This window comes from Pristis pectinata, chromosome 1 (assembly GCF_009764475.1).
Source record: "Pristis pectinata isolate sPriPec2 chromosome 1, sPriPec2.1.pri, whole genome shotgun sequence".
Classification (NCBI taxonomy): Eukaryota; Metazoa; Chordata; class Chondrichthyes; order Rhinopristiformes; family Pristidae; genus Pristis; species Pristis pectinata.
In genome coordinates, this window is record NC_067405.1 from 4,403,781 (window position 1) to 4,416,959 (window position 13,179).

General features: G+C 45.8%; 1 protein-coding gene across 1 annotated transcript in view; it reads right to left on the reverse strand.

The window, feature by feature from the left end:
- The window catches only part of catip (ciliogenesis associated TTC17 interacting protein), a 47,592-nt gene extending 39,412 nt beyond the window's left edge, over positions 1–8,180 (reverse strand). The window contains exon 1 of the mRNA XM_052024865.1: positions 8,013–8,180. The gene's annotated coding sequence lies outside the window, so the exon portion shown is untranslated. The remainder of the gene's footprint in view (positions 1–8,012) is intronic.
- Positions 8,181–13,179: the final 4,999 nt, after the last annotated feature.

Below are 13,179 nucleotides of genomic sequence, written 5' to 3' on the forward strand. Positions count from 1 at the left end.
CATTACACAGTGCAGTTAAATTGGGTCAGTACACTTTGTATGGGAACTTGTTTGTATATATAGGGTGTCCATAAGTCGGACGTACTTAACCTGGGAATGAATGAGGGAATAGAATATTTTAGATTTATTGCGTAATGAGAAAGGGTCAATTGATGATCTGGTTCTTTAGGGAACAGAGATTAAAAATGATTGAATTTCATACAAAAATTTTAAGTGATTTCGTTTAATCTGAAATTGAGAATCTAAATCTGAAAAAAGCAAAACACAAAGACATAGACAAAGTGTGGGAGATTGGGAAACTACACTAAAGGTATAATTGTAAACAAGTAATGCCCAACATTCAAAGAATTTATATATTATATATTATCACTGCCTTGGTAAAGCAGCTAACATGATCAAAGACCCCTCCCACCGCAGACATTCTCTCTTCTCCCCCCTCCCATCGGGCAGAAGATACAAAAGCCTGAAAGCACGTACCACCAGGCTCAAGGACAGCTTCTATCCTGCTGTTGTAAGACGATTGAATGATCCCCTAGTACAATAAGATGGACTCTTGCCCTCACAATCTACCTCATAATGGCCCTTGCACCTTATTGTCTGCCTGCACTGCACTTTCTCTGTAACTGTAACACTTTATTCTGCAGGGGAGACACAAGAGACTGCAGATGCTGGAATTTGGAGCAACAAACAATGTGGTGGAGGAACTCAGCATGTCGAGCAGCATCTTGTATCTCCATTGTGCTACTCCACTGCAAAGTCTCTTCAAGGTATGGCCACTTTGAAGAAGTTTTCCTTCTAGGGTTTTGACCTGAATCGTTGACAATTTCTTTCCTCCCACAGATGCTGCACAACCCACTGAATTCCTCCACCACATTGTTGGTACACTTTATTCTGCATTCTGTTATTGTTTTCCCTTGTACTACCTCAATGCACTATTGTAATGAAACGATCTGTATGGACAGCATGCAAGACAAAATTTTTCATTGTACCTCGGTACATGTGACAATAATAAACCAATTTACCAAAATTATAATTTGCTAGTAATGTGTCTCCCTTTAAGGCAAAAAAAAAGAAAAGCTGTTCAGCCATGACTAACAAGACAAGTTAAAAGCAATGTCAGATCAAGGGAAACGGCATAATATTAAAGAAAAACAGTAAGCCTAGGGACTGGGAACATAGAACAGTACAGCACAGGAACAGGCCCTTCAGCCCACCATGTCGGTGCCTACTATGATGCCAAATTAAACTAAACTTATATAACTGCACATAATCTATATCCCTCCATTCCCTGCATGTCCCTGGCTAAATGCTTCTTGCATGCCAATAACATATCTGCCTCCACCACCACCCCTGGCAGCATGTTCCAGGCACCCACCGCTCTCTGTGTAAAAAAACTTACCCTGCACATCTCCTTTACACTTTCCCTCTCTGTCGAGGCCCTTTTGGATCTTATATGTTTAAATAAGGTCACCCTTCATTCTTCAAAACTTCAAGAACACAGACCCAAACTGTCCAGCCTCTCTTGATAGGACAACCTCTCATCCCAGGAATGAGCTTGGTGACTAAGAAATGCCAGGCTCTCCAGCTAAAGAAGTTAATTCTTTGTTTCATTTCTCGTATTAAGACTAAGTTCTGGACTTAGTAAAAAAAAAGGAGAGACTTACATTTACACAACTTTCACGGATCATCTCAAAAATTTTGTTTTTGAAAATTGTAGTTAATGAAACAGTCAAATGTCCATACAGTGAGCTCCCATAAACATCAATGCAACAATAGATATATCTTATCTATATTAGTGAGGTTGACTGAGGGGTTAATATTGACGCAGACGTTGGCAGGCATTCCACGCCCTTCTTCAAAGTAGCCTCATGGGATTTTTCACCCCAACTCGAGAGGGTAGGTGGGCCTCAAACTGACATCCCATCCAAAAGGTGGCACCTCAAACAGTGTAGCTCTCCCTCAGTACTGCCCTGGCACATCAGCATTCTGAAGAGTGGGCTTAAACCAGAACTATCTGAAACAGAGGTGAGACTGGTGCCAGATGATCCAGAGCTAAAATTCTCTCTCTCTCCCCCCCCCGCCCGATCTCTCTCTCTCTCTCTCTCTCTCTCTCTCTCTCTCTCTCTCTCTCTGACCCCCCACTCCTCCTTCTTTCTGACCTCCCTCTCTCTGTCTTTTAAAACCTTTCACTAATTTTGAATACATAAAATCAGGTCATCTTTGAACATTCACTTTTCAAGAGTTCATCTGTTCCGATGGGGCATGACCTTGAAAAGAAATTTCTAAGTGTTTGTACGGGCTGAACAGCTTCCTAATCCACTGAGCCTTTTACATTTGATTTTATGTAAGCCTTCATTTAACTGTGTGTGGGTGGCTAAAATATCTCCACATATTGTCAGCAACCTGACAATAAGAATCATTCCTTTAATATGCTTAGTCACACACATAAACCTGGTTTCTAATATTGGTAGAGAGGGTGTGCACAGCAACATTTTTTCTTCAATTTACTGTCTTGCCTCAAGCAATTGTCTCACAGCAAGTGATGCCCTTGTGACCTGAGGTTATGCCCTTATGTACTTACTACAGCACATGTAACAATGGTTGACCAGAGAGACCTCGGAATTAGTGACTGTCCTTTTAGTGTGAGCTTCAGCACAGAATGCCAAACAGTCCGCAATATTATTTAAATTACTATTTCAGGCTGCAGCTCCACTTGTTGGCTTGCTACCTGTCAAAGTCCATGTTCTTCTTTGAGGTTGAAAGCAAACTATAGAACTATAGAACCATAGAAGAGTACACAATGTTGTGCCAACCTTTAAACCTCGCCTAAGACTATCTAAACCCTTCCTCCCACACATCCCTCTATTTTAAATTCCTCCATATGCTTATCTAACAATCTCTTGAATTGGACCAATGTACCTGCCTCCACCACCACCCCAGGCAGCACGTTCCATGCCCCAACCACTGTCTGGGTAAAAAACCTCCCTCTGATATCTCGCTTGAACTTTCCACCCATTACGTTAAAGCCATGCCCTCTTGTATTCATTGGTGTCCTGGGAAAGAGGCACTGGCTGTCTATCTATTCCTCTTAATATTTATACACCTCTATCATGTCTCCCCTCATCCTCCTTCTCTCCAAAGAGAAAAGCCCGAGCTCCCTTAGTCTCTCCTCATAATCCATACTCTCCAAACCAGGCAGCATCCTGGTAAATCTCCTCTGCACCCTCTCCAACGCTTCCACATCCTTCCTATAATGAGGCGACCAGAACTGGACACAGTACTCCAAGTGTGGTCTAACCAGAGTTTTGTAGAGCTGCATCATTATCTCGCAGCTCTTAAACTCGATCCCATGACTTATGAATGCTAACATCCCATAATCTTTCTTAACTACCCTATCCACATGCGAGGCAACTTTCAGTGATCTGTGGATATGAACCCCCAGATCCCTCTGCTCCTCCTCTACCCAGAACTTTGTACTCTGCCTTGGAGTTTGTCCTTCCAAAGTGTACCACCTCACACTCCTCAGGATTGAACTCCATCTGCCACTTCTCAGCCCAGTTCTGCATCCTAACAATATCCCTCTGCAATCTTCGACAGTCCTCCACACTATCCACAACACCACCGACCTATGTGTCATCTGCAAACTTGCCAACCTACCCTTCTACCCCCCATCCAAGTCATTAATAAAAATCACGAAAAGCAGAGGTCCCAGAACTGATCCTTGTGGGACACTGCTAGTCACATATTAGAAACTAATCGATATATAATTGATAATTTCAGTAACGCCTTTCAGACAAGATGCTAAACCAAGGTCCTATTTGATCTATCAGGTCCCCTGGCACCACTATTACAAGGACAGTATTGTACAGTTATCCCAATATTTATCAAATCATAGAGTAACACAGCATGGAATCAGGCCCTTTGGCCCAACTCGTCCATGCTGACCAAGATGCCCATCTAAGCTAGTCCTATTTGCCCGCGTTTGGCCCATATCCCTCTAAACCCTTCCTATCCAATGTACCTGTCCAGGTGTCTTTTAAATGTTGTTATTGTACCTGCCTCAACCACTTCCTCCGGTACCTTGTCCTATATATGCACCACCCTCTACGTGAAGAAGTTGCCCCTCAGGTCCCTTTTAAGTCTTTCCCCTCTCACCTTAAACCTATGCCCTCTTGCTTTTGATTCCCTTTCCCTGAAAAACAACTGTTGCATTCACCCTATCTATGCCCATCCTGATTTTATACAGCTCTATAATGTCACCCCTTACACCTCTATGTCACCACATCTCTCAATCAACGTCAATAATAAAACAGAGAGACACAAGAGACGTCAGATGCTGGAATCTAGAGCAACAAACAACCTGCTGGAGGAACTCAGCAGTTTGAGTGACATTTGTGGGAGGAAGGGAATCGTTGATGTCCTGATGCAGGGTTTCGACCAGAAACATTGACAATACCTTTCCTGCCACAGATGCTGCTGGACCTGCTGAGTTCCTCCAGCAGATTGTTTGTTGCTCACGAATAAAACAGATTATTTTGCAGGGTGTCAGCCCAAAACATTGACTGTCTTTTTGCCTCTACAGATGCTACCTGACCCACTGAATTCCTCCAACAGATTGTTTTTTGCATCTAACTACTGCTGTTGTTGAAGCTTGTTATGTACAAATTATACACCTGATTCCTACCTGACAAGAATAATTACTCTTCAAAATCAGTTAGTTATTTGGAAAACTGCTGTTGATGCCCCAAGACACTATGTGCCTCCGTTTCTCCCATGCAATCCTTTTCTAGAAAGTCCCACGTCTGCTGAGGGCAGACTATGGCATGACATGAGAGGGTGCAGAGGAGATTCACCAGGCTATTGCCTGGGATGGAGCATTTCAGTAATGAGGAGACTGGGTAGGCTGGGTTCGTTTTCCATGAAGCGGAGGACAAAGTTATGAGGGGCACAGAAAGGTGGATCTAGAAAGGAGATATCAAAAGCCTGAGGGCCCTTGGTTTAAAGTGAGGAGTAAGAGGGTTAGAAAGTAACTGAGAAAACATATTTTCCACATAGAGGGTCATTGCAATCTGGAACTCACTGCCTGAGAAGGTGCTGGAGGCAGATACTAACACAACATTTAAGGTGCACCTGGACAAGGCATAGAAGGATACAGACGAAGCACTGGTAAATGTAGATCGTTAGCATGGTGGGCTGTTTCTGTGCTGTATGATTCTATGACTCTATCCGCCCCTTGGTTCAATTGACTGTCGAGAACTCAACAGGAAAGCATCCTATCTGGATGTATAACAGCTTGGTATGGCAATTGCTCTGCCCAGGACCACAAGAAGCTGCAGAGAGTTGTGGACACAGCCCAGCGCATCACGGACATCAGCCTCCCCTCCTTGCACTCTGTCTTTACCTCTCGCTGTCTTGGTGAAGCAGCCAGCATAGTCAAAGACCCACCCACCTGGGTCATTCTCTCTTCTCTCCTCTTCCATCGGGTAGAAGATACAGGAGCCTGAGGGCATGTACCACCAGACTTAAGGACAGCTTCTACCCCACTGTGATAAGACTATTGAACGGTTCCCTTATATGATGAGATGGACTCTGACCTCACGATCTACCTTGTTGTGACCTCGCACATTATTGCACTGCACTTTCTCTGTAGCTGTGACACTTTACTCTGTACTGTTATTGTTTTTACTTGTACTACATCAATGCACTCTGTACTAACCCAATGTAACTGCACTGTGTAATGAATTGATCTGTATGATCGGTATGCAAGACAAGTTTTTCACTGTACCTCGGTACAAGTGACAATAATAAACCAATACCAATACCAATACCAAGGATGAATGGGCTACTTGAAAGTTAGGGTGTGGAGGCAGCTAGTCCAAATAGAACCATGAGTGGGTGAAATGGATACTGTAAATGATCCTTTTTAGTGTGGGATAATGGCAAAAAAAAGAGAGGAGTTGATGGGCATGTGAGACAGAATAGGGTGCAGAGGTACAGAGAAATAAGGCGAGGAGGAATGAGACTAATAGGATTGCTCTGAGCTAGTATGGACCTCATGGGCCAAATAGCCTCCTTCTATGTTGTAAGATTTCCAGCAACATTTAACGTCACTGGGGTAAAATGTTGGGGGAAGGGTCACAGTGCTTTTTGACTTATCCCTCGTATGGAACGTTATGGGTAGCACAGCAGTGGTGCAGCTCGTAAAGCCGTTGCCTCAGAGCACCAGAGACCCGGGTTCAAACCTGACCTCGGCTACCTTGTGGAGTTTGCACGTTCTCCCTGTGACCGTGTGGGTTTCCCCCAGTGCTCCAGTTCCCTCCCATGTCCCAAAGATGTGCAGTTGGTGGGTTAATTGCTAAGGAGAGTGAAGGTGGAGACAGCTGCTGGAGATACACTTTGGAAGGACAAACTACAAGGCGGAGTACAAGGTTAATGGCAGGATTCTGGGCAGTGTAGAGGAGCAGAGGGATCTGGGGGTTCATATCCACAGATCACTGAAATTGCCTTGCAGGTGGATAGGGTAGTTAAGAAAACTTATGGGATGTTAGCTTTCATAAGTCGTGGGATCGAGTTTAAGAGCCACGAGGTAATGATGCAGCTCTACAAAACTCTGGTTAGGCCACACTTAGAGTACTGTGTCCAGTTCTGGTCGCCTCATCATAGGAAGGATGCGGAAGCGTTGGAAAGGGTGCAGAGGAGATTTACCAGGATGCTGCCTGGATTGGAGAGTATGGATTATGAGGAGAGACTAAGGGAGCTCGGGCTTTACTCATTGGAGAGGAGGAGGATGAGGGGAGATGATAGAGATATACAAAGTATTAAGAGGAATAGATAGAGTGGACAGCCGGCACCTCTTTCCCAGGGCACCAATGCTCAATACAAGAGGGCATGGCTTTAAGGTAATGGGTGGGAAGTTCAAGGGAGATATCAGAGGGAGGTTTTTTACCCATAGTGGTTGGGGCATGGAATGCGCTGCCTGGGGTGGTGGTGGAGGCTGATACATTGGTCAAGTTCAAGAGATTGTTAGATAAGCATATAGAGGAATTTAAAATAGGGGGATATGTGGGAGGAAGGGTTCAGATAGTCTTAGGTGTGGTTTAAAGGTTGGCACAATATTGTGGGCCGAAGGGCCTGTATTGTGCTGTATTGTTCTATGGTTCTATGGTTCTAGGGAGATAAGCAGGATCAAAAAAGCTACCATTCTGGAATCTGTAAAGGTGGTAAAGATGATAACTTGGGGAGAGGTGCAGGGCAGATGGAACCAGATGCAGGAGGGGATCCAGAGGGTGGTGGGTGAGTAGTAGGTGGATGGAGGGGAACAGAAATGGGTGATGGGGGGCTTGAGGTTGGGTATGAGAGGAGGAATAAAAATGGGAGGACCGGAGGTGGATTGGAAGTGGGGGGGCCTGTGGGGACACAGGACGGGAGGGTTACCTGAAATTGGAAAATCCACCATTGGGTTGTAGAATACCCAGGTGGAATATGAGATGATGCTGGAACCTGGAGCCACAAACACAATGCTGGGGGATCCGTGGAACTGGCCAGGCAGCATCCGTGGAGGGAAATGGACAGTTGAGACCCTTCATCCGGACTGAAATCTGAGGTGTTATTCCTTTACGGGTTGGCAGGCTAATTGGCCACTGTAAATTACCCCTAGTGTGGGGGTGAGGGGTAGAATCTGGGCTCAATAAGAAGGAGTAGATGAAGGAGAACTCAATGGACAATGGGCTGGCATAACCTTGATGGGCGGAATGGCCTTCCTCCGCTCTATTCCAATGAGAATATCCCACCCTCACATACAATAGGGCCCTTTCCGATTTGACCAATCAGAAAGCAGCTTCCTTGACTGACAGTCAAATCAGTCACTCCCCGGCGCTGATTGTTTACCGACCTCCCGCCCACCGTCCCGCTCTCCACCACTCAAAGCGCGACAAGAGGGCGGCGCCAGCCTTGACGGACGGCAGCGTCAGCCAATCAACGGATAGACAGGTCTCCCCGGCAACCAGACTAACCAATCGAGAGAGGCGATGCCTGCCAGGCTTAAATAAAAGCGGGCAGGGCGGCGGCGATGGACTGGAATGGTTCGGAGCTGCGATTAAACCGAGCGGAGCGCGGCTGTGGCGGTCGCCTCACAGGTCGCTCACCGCCTCCGGAGTCTCCCACCGCGGCTGGACGGCGGCTCCGCGCGTCACCGAGGACCCCGTCACCCTGGCAACCGCGTCACCCCCCCGCCTTCCAGAGCTGTCCTCGCCGCGCCTGCGGCTACCATGGCAACAGGTCCCTCTGCACATCTACAATGGATGGGAAGAGTTGTCCAGCACTTGAACCATAGGACAGTACAGCACAATACAGGCCCTTCGGCCCACAATGTTGTGCCAACCTTTAAACCTCACCTAAGACTATCTAACCCCTTCCTCCCACATAATCCCTCTATTTTAAATTCCTCCATATGCTTATCTAGCAATCTCTTGAATTTGACCAATGTACCTGCCTCCACCACCGCCCCAGGCAGCGCATTCCATGCCCCAACCACTCTCTGGGTAAAAAACCTCCCTCTGATCTCTCCCTTGAACTTCCCACCCATTACTTTAAAGCCATGCCCTCTTGTGTTGAGCATTGGTGCCCTGGGAAAGAGGCGCTGGTTGTCCACTCTGTCTATTCCTCTTAGTATTTTGTACACCTCTGTCATGTCTCCTCTCATCCTCCTCCCCTCCAATGAGTAAAGCCCTAGCTCCTTTACTCTCTCCTTTTAATGCACACTTTCTAAACCAGGCAGCATCCTGGTAAATCTCCTCTGCACCCTTTCCAACCCTTCCACATCCTTCCCATAATGAGGTGACCAGAACTGGACACAGTACTCTTAAGTGTGGTCATACCAGAGTTTTGTAGAGCTGCATCGTTACCTCACGGCTCTATTTGCACAGAGAGAGAAATATAAACACTGTTGGAAATGCGGGGCAGCTTGCTGTGTACATGGCAAGAATGCCTGGGTTAAAGTTAAAGTCGAGTTTATTGTCACATGCACAAGTCCATGTGTGCACAGGTGCAATGAAAAACTTACTTGCAGCAGCATCACAGGCACATAGCATCAGATAAGCAGCATTCACACAAAAAACATCAACAAATTATGCACATTTTTTACAATTAAAAACAAAAAAAGACAATTTTAGTGCAAAGTTATCATAGTGCTTAGGGTTGTTCCCCAAGGTTTGCGGGATCTTGCTGTGTGCAAGTTGGTAGTTGCCACCTCCAGGTTACAATGGTGACTGTCATCCAAAACAGTTTCATTGGTCATGAAATGCTTTGTGCACTTACTTGTGGGATCTGACAAGGGCAGCCTTTATCGCCCATTCCTGGTTGCCCTTGAGAAGGCAGGGCTGAGCTGTCTCTTTGAACCCTCTCAGTCCTTCTGGTGAAGGAGCTCCCATAGGGCTGCTGAGGAGGAACATCAATATATATCTGAATAGTCATAGAGAGTCATGGAGTTGAATAATAGAGAAACCGGCCCTTCAGCCCACATTATCCATGCTAACCATGATAATTACCTACGCTAATTCCATTTGCCTACATTAGGCCCATATCCCTCCATTCCTGTCCAAGAACCTTTTAAAAGCTGTAATTGTATCTGCCTCTGACAGCTCGTTCCACATAACCACCCACTGTCTGAGTGAAAAACCTGCCTTTCAGATCTCCTTTAAATTTATCCTGTCCCAGCTTAAACCTATGCCCTCTAGTTTTAAACTTCCCTACCCTAGGAAAAACAGTGCCTACCTACCCTATCCATGCCACGTAATTTTATAAACCTCTATAAGGTCACCCCTCAGCCTCCTACATTCCAGTGAGAATAAACCCAGCCTATCCAATCTCTAAAGTCCTCCACTCTCAGCAACATCCTTGTGAATCTTTTCCTCACTTTTTCTAATGCTATCATATCCTTCCTGTAGTGTGGTGACCAGAACCTACACAATGCTCCAAATGATGTCCTGAACAATGTTCTGCACACTGGCAACATGACATCCCAACACTTACACTCAATCCCTTGGCCTATGAAGACAAGCATACCAAATGCCTTTTTCACTTCCCTAGCCACCTGTGTCACTATTTTCAGGGAGCTATGAGCTTGCACCCTAAAGTCCCTCTGTACATCAACACTCCTGAGATCGCTGCTGTCGTGTGTCCTGTTAGTATTTGACATCCCTCACACTTGTCTGGATTAAGTTTCCTCTTCCACTGCTCTGTTCAACTTTCCAGTTGATCTATATCCTTCTGTGACCTTTCACAACCTTCTTTACTTCACCAACTTTTATGTCATCAGCCAATTTACTAATCAATCCAGCTGCATTCTCAACCAAGTCATTTATATATACGACAAACAACAAAGGTTCCAGCACTGATCCCTGTGGTATACCACTTGCAACAGATTTCCAGTCAGAAAAACACCCATCTCTCACTACCCTCTGCCTCCTATCAAGCCACTATTGGATCCAGTTTGCCAACACACCTTGGATCCCATGTGCCCTAACTTTCTGGACCTGCCTACTGTGCAGGACCTTGCCAAAAGCCTTGCTAAAGCCCAACCACGTCTACTGTCCTGCCTCCATCAATTTTCTTAGTTATCTGTGGGACAGGATTTCCCCTGCACAAAAATCATGTTGACTTTTCCTAATCAGTCCCTGCCTTTCCATGTGAACATAGATCCAGTCCCTTTGAATAATTTTCCAGTAATTTCCAAACTATTGGTAGAAGGCTTAATGCCCTGTAGTTTCCAGGCTTATCCCAACTTCCCTTAAATAAGGGAACAACTTTAGCTACTCTCCCATCCTCTAGTATCCCACCCGACTAACAAAGAAGCAACTATCTGTTAGAGCCCCAGCTATTTCCACCGTTCAGTCTCCCTTGGTCTCCTACACTTTACAGACATTCCCATTTCATCCCTCCGCCCTTCCCTCCCCTTTCTACGACTGTGTTTTAAGTTGCAGAGAGATGGAGCCCACCGATTCCGCACCATCAAACACTCATTTACATTAACCTTGTATGTTTGGTTTCTCACTTTTCCTGGATCCGTTGAAAGGTCATTGACCTAAAACGTTACCCGTGTTTCTCTCTCTAAAAGATGCTGCCTGATCAGTTGAGTACTTCCAGCATTTTCTACTTTATTCCGTTAGTTGTAGATTTATGCCACATGGAAAACAGGCAAAACTCGTCTATGCCAACTAAGTTGCCTAATTGAGCTCATCCATTTGACCGCTCTCCATCTAAACCTTTCCAATCCATGTACAGTACCTTTTAACTGTTGTAATTGTACCCACCTCTACCACCCTCTGGCAGCTTGTTCCATAAACCCACCACCCTCTGTGTGGAAACATTTGTCCCTCAGGTCTTTTTTAAATTTTTCCCCTCTCATTTTAAACCTATGGCCTCTAGTTTTGGACTCCCCATAAAGAGACTGTGGCCATTCACTTTATGTACGTCCCTCATGATTTTATAAATCTCTATAAAGGCCAACACTCAGCCGCTTACGTTCCAGGGGAAAACAGTCCCAGCCTATCCAGCCTCTCCTGGTAACTCAAGCCCTCCAGTCCCGGTAACATCCTCGTGAATCTTTCCAGTTTGCTGACATCTTTCCTATAGCAAGTCAATCAGATCTGTACACAGTACTCCAAATGTGGCCTTACCAACATCTTGTACAGCTGTAACATGACGTTGGCTGTACTCAGCATCCTCACTGATGAAAGCAAGCGTGCCAAACACCTTCTTCCCAATCCTGCCTACATATGGCTCCACTTTCAATGAACTATGCACCTGCACTCCTAGCTCTATATCCTACGACACTCCCTGAGGCCCTACCATTTACTGCACAACTCCTGCCCTGGTTTGTCTTACCAAAATGGAACACCTTGCATTTTGACCTCCCGGTGGCCACCCACTTTGATTCCATATGCCACTCCCATACTGACATGTCTATCCATGGGTTTCCCCTACTGCCACGTTGGGGCCAGACACAGGTTGGAAGACCACCACCTCATATTCTGCCCTAGGAGTCTCCAACCCGATAGCCTCAACATCGATTTTCCTAGCTTCTGGTAACCCCACACCTTTTTCTCCCCCCGCCCACTCCTTATTCCTGTGGCTCCGCCACCTTGATGACCTGCCCATCTCCTCTCCTCTCCTCTCCTCCCCCATCTTTTATTCCATGGTCCGCTGCCCTCTTCTACCGGATTCCTTCTTCTTCAGCCCTTTGCCCCTTATACCTATCACCTCTCAGCTTATTGCATCTTCTCCCCCTCCAACCTATCATTCCTCTCCCCTGGACTCGCCCATCACCTGAATTCACCTATCCTATGCCTGCATGTGCTCCTTCCCCTCCCCCCAACCTTCTTGTTCTGGCTTCTGCCCTCTTCCTTTCCAGTCCTAATGAAAGGTCTCAGCCCAAAATGTCAACTGTTTATTTCCCTCCATAGACGCTGCCTGACCCACTGAGTTCCTCCAGCACTTTTTTTTGTATATTACATCTTGCATTTACCTGAATTAAACTCCATTGCTCTAAGATTTATTTGGATAATGTATCATAGAACAGGACAGCACAGAACAGGCCATTTGGCCCACAATGTTGTGCCGACATAGCTAATCCTTCCAACCTACAGAATGCCCATATCTCTCCATTTTCCTCTCATTCATGTGCCCATTCAAGCACTTCTTGAAAGCCCCCAATAAGTTTGCCTCCACCACCCTATCAGGCAACACATTCCAGGCATCCACCACTCTCTCAGTAAAAAAAAAGTACCCCTCACGTCTGTTCTGAACCTACCCCCTCTCACCTTAAAAGCATGCCCCCTGGTATTGGATCGCTCAATAATGGGGAAAAAGATATTGCTTGTCCACCCTATCTATGCCCCTCATAATTTTATACACCTCCAACAGATCACCCCTCAGCCTCCGTCGCTCCAGAGAAAAGAGCCCAAGTTTGTCCAGCCTCTCCTGATAGCACATGCCCTCTAATCCAGGCAGCATCCTAGTAAACAGTAGTGTAGCAGTTAGCATAACACTATTACCGCACTTAATATATCACTTGCTTTCATTTCATTTTTTGGGATCTGAACATCACTGGCAAGGCTAAACATCCATTGCTCATCCCCAATTGCCTTAAGACATTGGTGATGGGCCAGATTCTTGATCTAC